Below are 9,094 nucleotides of genomic sequence, written 5' to 3' on the forward strand. Positions count from 1 at the left end.
GTCAAATGGAGAAACCCACATCTCAAATTACCAATGAGTTGAACCATTTGAGGTTTTTTCAAGGATAGAATCACATATTTTAGAGAAAAAATGTTGGTCCCTACAAAAACATTCATTACAATCGAAACTACAATCAAAATTTTAGTGGAAACAACAGTGCAAGAAATAACAATGTATGAAATCATAATTATTTCTAAAGACAAAATTGACAATGGAATACTCATCCTAACAATGGAAGAACCCTTGTAGATAATAACAACAATAATTCCCAATATGTATACATCAATCAATATGACAATAACTAGAATGTACCAAACAATGATGGCTCATATTATAATAGAAATCAGCAAGTGAATCAAAATTACTAGGGAAATAGTAATGAGTCCCCTATGAAATTCAATGCCATGGTGCTAGAATCTTATGATTGTTCACAAAACATGGGAATGAAACAAAAAGCCCATGAACAATTTTCTTTTCCATTTAATCGTGAGTTAGAAACTCAAATAGAAGAATTATTTTCCTTCTAAAATGATAATCAAAATATGTACAATTTGCAAAGTCAGAAAGAACCCAGGAGTAATGGTATTCCTGATGCATTACAAGAAATTCTCTAGATCTGAGAGAAAGTAACAATCTAGTACCTATCAGATCACCATGTTGAGGACAATAAAATTAGAATCAAGGGAATGCACGTACAATCTTGAAGAATCCTACATTGTCTTCTAAAAAGTATAGTGTAGTAGAAGATTTGAAATGAACAAAGGCCAACATGTCCATGTTTGATATGCTACTAAATTTTCCTAATCAGTGGGAAGCACTGATGAAAACTCTCAATCATATGAAGGCACCCCATAATGTGAATATTTTTCCTCAAAAGATAGTATCGCAATAGATCAATGCCTTAGAGGCCATGCCAACTATGTTTAAAGACAAGGTTGAGATGCCTCCCTTTTTTCTTAGCATCAAAATATATGGGAAGAGTCAAGTCACAATTTCTTAATTGATTTAGGAGCTTCTTGTAATGTTATTTCACTTTTGATAGCACAAACATTTGGAGTCACACCTTGGCTGTCTAATCAAATAGTGATACAACTTGACAAAATAGAGGTAAAGGTTATTGGTGTGTTGAAAGATGTTCAGGGGTGATCCCACAATAATGGGTTCCACTTTTTGACCAATTTCAACACTGAAATCAATATTTTTGCAACAAACGTCATGTTCAAGTGATTATATCTTCAAAACTATAAATAATTTCAAGATGACAAAAACTAGTGATTTTGAGTACTTTTTTCCTACTTTATAACCATATTTTTTAATCTAAAAAAAAATTATTTATGTCAAATGTTTTTATCTCCTCTGAAAAGTGGTACATAATAAAATTTAATATTTTAAAGAGTGACAATCTATTTGACAAACATAATTTTTTTTCTAGAAATGATAATGAAGTAATTCTTTTTGTGTTAGATTTGTAACATCAATATCTAGAGGATGCATTTGGTTTGATTTATTTTGGTTGAATATTGTATAGTTTATGAAGTTTTGAAGTGACATGAACCATAATTCAAACATATGTTTCATTTGACACAGATAATTTGAAGTCAATTTATCATAAACCTTTTTTTTTAATAGAAAGGTATCTTAGTAAGTTAGTTCCTACATATTTTTCAAAAAAAAATTGACCTAATTTACTAATTTTCTCGAGGTGTCAAAGTCGGTTGATGTTCAATCAGTAATGAACCTATAATGAGTTAAACTCATATTTGAAAGTCTTAATGACTAAAATATGTATTACAATTATAGTCATTGAAAAGCTTGTCCAAGAAACACATTTTGACATTTTTATTTTATAGTAGGAGATCATTCTTGTGCAATAATGGGAGTCAAAAGAGCAATATATATATATATATATATATATATATATATATATATATATGCAAAAAGGGGTTAAAATTTTTCAAATCTTGTATGCTTGCATGAACATAATAAGCATGTTCGCATGAACATATGTTTGTGTGAACATGCCGCCTAAAATTTCATGACTGCCGAAAAAATTAAAGTGTGGGTTCGGGCGAACATGCATAAAGTCTATGTGTTCATGCGAACAATCTTAAAAATCCAAAAAAGTTCAATTTGTAAAGCTATTTTCCATTTGTAAAACTATTTGCCATCAACCTGACCAATGGTGTGTTTCCTATCTTTGCCATGACTTTCATTCACAAAAGTCAAATCGAAGGCATTAACCTAGTAGTGCATTGACAGCAATAGCAAAAACTGGAGAAAAGGTTAGTGGATTTAAGATATCAATATATACAAAATTAATATATATGCCTTAATGTATTTTTATTTTTATGGAAAAGAAAATATTGTAATGTTTTATAAGGTGTATTCAAAAAAATTTGTAACACATTCAAGGTGTTAATAAATGTATATTCTTATTGGTTTTTTCATTTTTTTAAATATTGAATTTGATAAAAAAATTGTACATCTAAATTATTTATTTATATCTTTCATTAGTGAAGTTGTTTAACGGATGCATTGAAGTTAAATTAAAAATTAGTAACACATTAATGGTGTTAAGAAATGTATATTCTTATTGGTTTTTTCATTTTTTTAAATATTGAATTTGTTAAAAAAAATTTGAACATCTAAATTCTTTCTTTCTTTCTTTCTTTAGTGAAGTTGTTTAAAGGATACATTGAAGTTAAATAGATTCAAACTAGATACTTTTAAAGTGTGGTCACATGTTAGTTTTACTTATCTCACTTTAATTATCTCGGTAGTTACATTCAACTAAATTTTTTAATTTACAACTTGAATTAACGAAAAGTATTTAATTTTATTTTCAAATCAAATTCATTCAATAAAAATAAATGTGCCATAACCATTTTCTCATTCCACTAATTCTGATCTCATACATAACACAAAATTTGCATCTAAGGTTTTCATTTCCTTCTAGAACATAGATTAGATGATTTTTTGTTACTAATGGTCTCCTTGTAGCATGTGGCAATCGTGAGATGAAGACATGATCATAACAAACTACTAATGCTTGCTTTATAGGACATTGTCGAAGACCATTGTGTGTTTATTAAAACCATGTGTGTCGATTTATTAGATTAAATAACACTTCATTCGGTGCTTAAAATGAACTTTTTATTTTTTGATTGGCGTGTCTATAGTGTTTAAATCCCTAAGAGTTGCATTGAAGGTATCCTCTCCCCTCGCCATTCATGGATCTTGGGTATAAGAGAAATCCATGTAACTTCTATAGGAGGCCTGCCTTGGACCAAGATACTTAATATTAGGTATGCCAGGGGATGAACTCAAAGTGGTAATGGGCCAAAAGCAAGGTCAACATTCCAACCACTATATAAAACTTGATTATCATGAAAGCCATGTTGACAGTATTGCTGAATGATAGCTCTCCTCTAGTATCCTTGTGGTACGTCAAACTTTGGTTCTCGGGGCTGGGAGACCTTCTAAGGAAGTTTATCACTCGCTTGCTAAATGGAATCCCCTTACTAAAAACCATGTTTTAGTGGCCAAAATCCTTTCTATCCACTCGTTCAAGGGGTCACCCATGCCTGTGAAGACATCCTACATTCTCGCGGTCCTTTGTATAGACAACAGTCCCTTGAAAAGTCATGCCCCTTGAGACACAGATCTTGGTAGCCCCAATAAGTGAGTGCACTACAAGGTGGAGCCTATGGTGCCAAGGTCCTAAGTTGTTTTATTTGGATAAGTGTGGTTGAACTTTGGTTCAAGTAGGAATTCAGTGGATACAATCCTAAAGCCTAGGTTGTTGTGTGATTGTTAACTTTTAACAATATCTATTCTTGTCTTAATGTGTCCTGCTTGTGTGTAAAACATAATCAAGATAAAGGCCAACATTCAAATTTACACCTTGGAAACTTGCAAAACGTTGTCAAAACATCAAAAATTGTCAAAACCTTATCAAAACATCACAAACTTTGGTTCAATACATTCAAACCTTGGAAAACATGGCAACTTGTGCTCCTAAACATACTTGGCAAACACATGGATTTCACTCTTGCATAGAATCCACTTGCATTCTCCATAGTTTGAGCCTCATACTTGCATCATATAGACTTCGTATTGCACCTTTTTAGTATCCCTCATATTCACATTGCAATCATTAGCATTTAAGCTTGCATCCTTTGCATTTCACCTCCAAAATCAGCACTTTGCATCTTCCATCTTGCATCTTTGCATACCCAACCCTCATCTTGACCACTTTAACCATCATTCTATGTGTCCTACATATTATTTTGAGCACTCATTCTAGTCTCAGCATTGTCCTCTATTTTTTACCTCACTGTGGCATCAATCTGGAAAACATAGCTCTTAGAATTGCCTTAGTTTTATCCCAGCTTCCCAACTATGCTCTGAAACTACCAACTAAGCCCTTGTGAGCCCTAACTACACCATGGGCATAGTGAGTGCACTTGGTAGTTTGAGAACCCAATTTGGGCTTCTAGACAACATTTTGAGGCTTCAGAAGTGTCCTTAGGTACCTAGATAGGTCCCCTTGCATCACCATGCCTTGATCTGCATTATGCACCTCCTATTCTTCATTTTTTTCACTTAGCACATCATTCCTTAGGTCATAACTATGTTCTGCATCTCCCAACCCATCATAACATCAACCCCAACATCTTAGCTTCCTAGCATATCAACTTGGCAACCATACCATTATGAATCAATAGACGTTCATCCTAAATTCCCAACTGCACCCAGAAACTACCAACTACACCCTTTCGAGCCCCAACTACACCATGGGTGTATTTGGTACTATTGGAGTGCACTTGGTACTTCCAAAATACATTTAGGCATCTGCATGACCATTTTGGGCCTCCAAATTGCATTTTACGACCCCAAAAATTGCATCTAGAAGCCTCTGTACATCCTCATTTTGCACTTGACCCAAAACTGCATCTTGAACCCAAAATCTCATTTTGCACCTTAGGACCTTTGCATATCACATATCTTCTTAGCATTATCACCATTTTGAGTCGCCTGAACATCATTTTGAACCCCAAAACCTTTAAACTTAGTCAAAAATTGAAACAAAAGTATGAACTCTAGAGTATTACATTGTGTCAAGGTAGATTTGGCTTTATCATTTTGATCTTATTATTTTTTGTCCTTTTTTTGGTCAAGATCCAAAGTCTATTGTCATAACATTAAACTCTTAGGTTAATACCTTGTAAAGATTTCACCTAAGTTCAAAAAACCTTACGTATACCTCTATCATTAGTATAATCATATTCCTAAATGTCATTTTTTACTTACCCTAGTGGTATATCCCCCTCATATTGCATTGTTCAAACCCTATCATCAATTTCACTATCAAACCCTATCAAATTGTCCATCAATCAACTTGTCTTCTTGATCACCTATCCTCATTTTGCATAGCCTAAACATCATTATCAACCCTAGGAAACCATCTCTTGCATAGTCCACTTTGCATACACCTACCTTTAGTATCCTTACCAAGTCCAAAACTTAACCCTAACCTTCATTTTGCATATCATAATCTTCATCTTGCATGCCTTCAAAATGACACCTTGCATTTGCACTTGCATAACATCCCTAAACACTTAAAAATCCCAAAAACACTCATATCTTGCATACCCACATCTTAATTATCAAGTTTTGACCTCTTTTACCAACTGCAACTCTGTTTTACCAGCTGCACACTTCATGGGTGCAGTTGGTAGTTTCAGGGTGCACTTGGTAGTTTTAGGGCACACTTGGTAATTAGGTGTTTCATTCTAGGTTCCAGAACCCTAATCTGCACTTCCACACCTTGCATTGCATCCCAAGACCTTAGGAATACTCTAAATCACTCAAAATACTCAAAATTTGTATTTTAGGCACCTTAGAACCCTGTTTTACCAACAACAACCCTTTTTTATCAATAGTACACTTCAAGCATGTAGTTGGTAGTTTAGGTGTGCACTTGGGAGGCAGAAAGTTCATTTAGGTTTCACTCCATTGCATCTTCATTCTGAGGTATCATGCCAACACTCACTAGGACACAACCTTTGGAGTTGTCAAATGCAATAATGACACCTATAAGGTCTCATCAAGAATCAACCATTTAAATCCTTCAAGCTACATTTGAACACATCAATGTTAATCCCTTCTTTGGTGAGATACCACCAATTCCTAAATATCCCAAACGGACGTTAAGACTTGATTTTAGTCACATCATTTGGAGCTACATCATTTGGAGAAGAAAGAAGGACATGGGAGCTACAAATGAAAGAGGAGGTTTCTAACATTATGTTTGCTTCTTTTGATAGCCAATGCCATTGTCTTTTATGCAGCAATTTATTCTTGCAAAAATAGACTAATATTTTCCCATAAAATGAAAAGATGGCTTATGAAGGATTTGGTGCTTTTCCAATTGTAAAGAATGCAACTCAAAGATTTTAGTCATATAATGAATAATACTTATGCTTTGTTGCAGATGACTACATTTTATTGATTTCTATCAAACAATCTAAAAGTACTGATAGCGATAGACAAATTTGTACAGTGATTTTTTTATCTAGTTATTGCGCAAAATTTATCTTGAGGCAAGGGATAAATTATTATTATTATTTTTTATTTTATAATGGGAAACAAGAAAGGAAGGTAAAACAAATATGCAAGGAAAAGATCTAATGAATCAAAATAAAGAAATATTCAGAATACTGCAGTATGCTATCATCGAATTAAACAAGGTGAAGGAAATGTTGAAGAAGGCTCAATAGAAGTAGAAGTAGTTCATATGGGATAGAGGTTCAGAACACTCCCTACGGAATCTCAAAAAATGAATCTTGAAGAAGGTTCAAGATCAGTCCCTACAGAGGTTCAAATAACAAAAGTCGGAGAAGGGTAAGAATCTTTCCTTGTTGAATCTCAAACAATGGATGTTGGAGAAGGCTCAAGATCTGTCCCAGTAGAAATTCTAATAATAGAAATCAAAGAAGGGTAGGAATCAGGTGTAGGAATTGGTATGGATGAACTCTTAAATATTGCCCAATCTATAAAGTATGGTATTTCTCATAAGAATTTAGATCATTTACTTAAAATGGATGTGGATAAATTGAGAAAACTTACAACTAGTGTTCAACCATTATGTTTTTGTAAGAAAAGGTCAATGAATAAGAAGATAAGAGCAATTATGACTCAATTTGATAACACTAAAAAACTTGAACAAGCTTAGTTGCTTTCACTTTTACTTACACCAAAAATTTTGCAAGAGGCATTGAAATTGTTAGGTGTAGACACAACATCAAAGAAGAGAAGATTTTCTAGCATGCAAATTGATCTGATTGAAAATGTTAAACAAGGTTTGAGAAACATAGGAAAACAGTGAGACAATATGTTAAGAGAAGATTAATTATGGATGACAGTACTATGGAGGGCAACTGGGCAATCATGTGTAGAGCACCTCATTCTAATAGAATTGAAGAGTTATTAAAAAATTTAGTCATATCATTTTGGATTGATAACACTCATCCTTCATCGAATAGTAGAGATGTTATCAGGCATAAGATTGCACCTGGTCAATATGAACATCATACAAAACATTGATTGGACACAACACATCATGAGTTATATTTGTCATTTTGTAATGAGCATCCTAACATAAAAAATGGGCAAACATTGTTTGAAAAATTGAAGCCATACTTTGTGAGGTCAAACAAAGTGTTTGAAACTTGTTGTTGTTGTCATCATATTGAGTTTGATCTCCACTATTAGGTATTTTGAAAGTTTATAGAAGACACATATGGTTTTCATGTTTCTCCTCCTAGTAGGAGAAGTGATTTATATCATCCATTTTGTGTGACAACATAGATGATCCAACGAATAAAATAAATTGCATCAAAGGATTATGTGAAACATGTGGTGAATTGGCTCTATTTACTTTGAAAATTGAAAATATTGATGTAAAAAAAATATTGAATTGCAAAAGTTAAAAGTATGTCAAGAATGAAACAAAGTTGGGGAAAGAAAAAAAAGGTTGGAATATGTTGAAGAAGAGTTTCCTATTCTAACATTTATGGAAAAATTTAAGAAATTGATTCAACCTTATATTCATCATGCATTTTTTGCAAAGTGGCAAGCACAACAGTTTCCAACTCTAAGAGATAATTTTCCACTTGGAACAATTGTATCAGTTGTGTATTTTGTAGAGAACTATTCATTTTTTCATCAGAAAGCAATTCAATCAAATTATTACTTTAATAAGCAAGTCACTATTATGGTACATATTTTTTATAGAGATGCACAGTTAGATTTGGATGGTTTTCAGAGTATAGTTCAAGCATGAGTAATTATAAAGGAAATATCATTTTTATATAATTGATGATAAAGAACATGACATTCACTATGTAGAACATTGCTTCAATATGTTCTTTTCTTATCTGAAAGAAAGAAACATAAATGTTGATAAACATTATGTTTGGTCTGATCGATATGTTGCACAGTTTAAATCATCTAGACCATTTTATACATTTTGTAGATATCATCGCAATGAGAATATAAAAGACATATGGAATTTCTTTGAGAGTGGCCATGGAAAAGGTGAACATGATGGTGTTGGAGCTTGCATCAAACATGCTTTGCAAAAGTATCAAATGAATTATCAGGGAGTTTGTGTAAATGATTCACATGATGTTGTTGAATTGTGTAAGACACATTTTGCATTAGATGAGGTTAGGACATCATCAACAATGAGTCGATAGGCACCATATAGTGTCTTCTAGGAGATAATAGGTATGGATGTGGACGTCTATTTAACTTTTATGCAATTAAATTATAAAATTTTATTGTTAAGTTTCATTTTTGAATTCATTGAAGTTTAAATTTATTTTTTCTATATTTTCAATTTAATGAACTTTCAGGTGTCAATAGAAAAAACATGCATGGTTGCAAGAGGATAGAAAAGACATGTTCTTTACATTCTGTCATGAGTATAGATAATTGCAATTGGAAATTGAAGACAAGAGAATACTCATATTTTTGTGATAGTTACATTGATGAAAACTATGAAGAATGCATCAATGAGACACATGGA

The sequence above is a fragment of the Cupressus sempervirens genome, chromosome 9, assembly GCF_028749045.1.
Source record: "Cupressus sempervirens isolate cs-2001-9-10 chromosome 9, ASM2874904v1, whole genome shotgun sequence".
In the NCBI taxonomy this organism is placed as follows: Eukaryota; Viridiplantae; Streptophyta; class Pinopsida; order Cupressales; family Cupressaceae; genus Cupressus; species Cupressus sempervirens.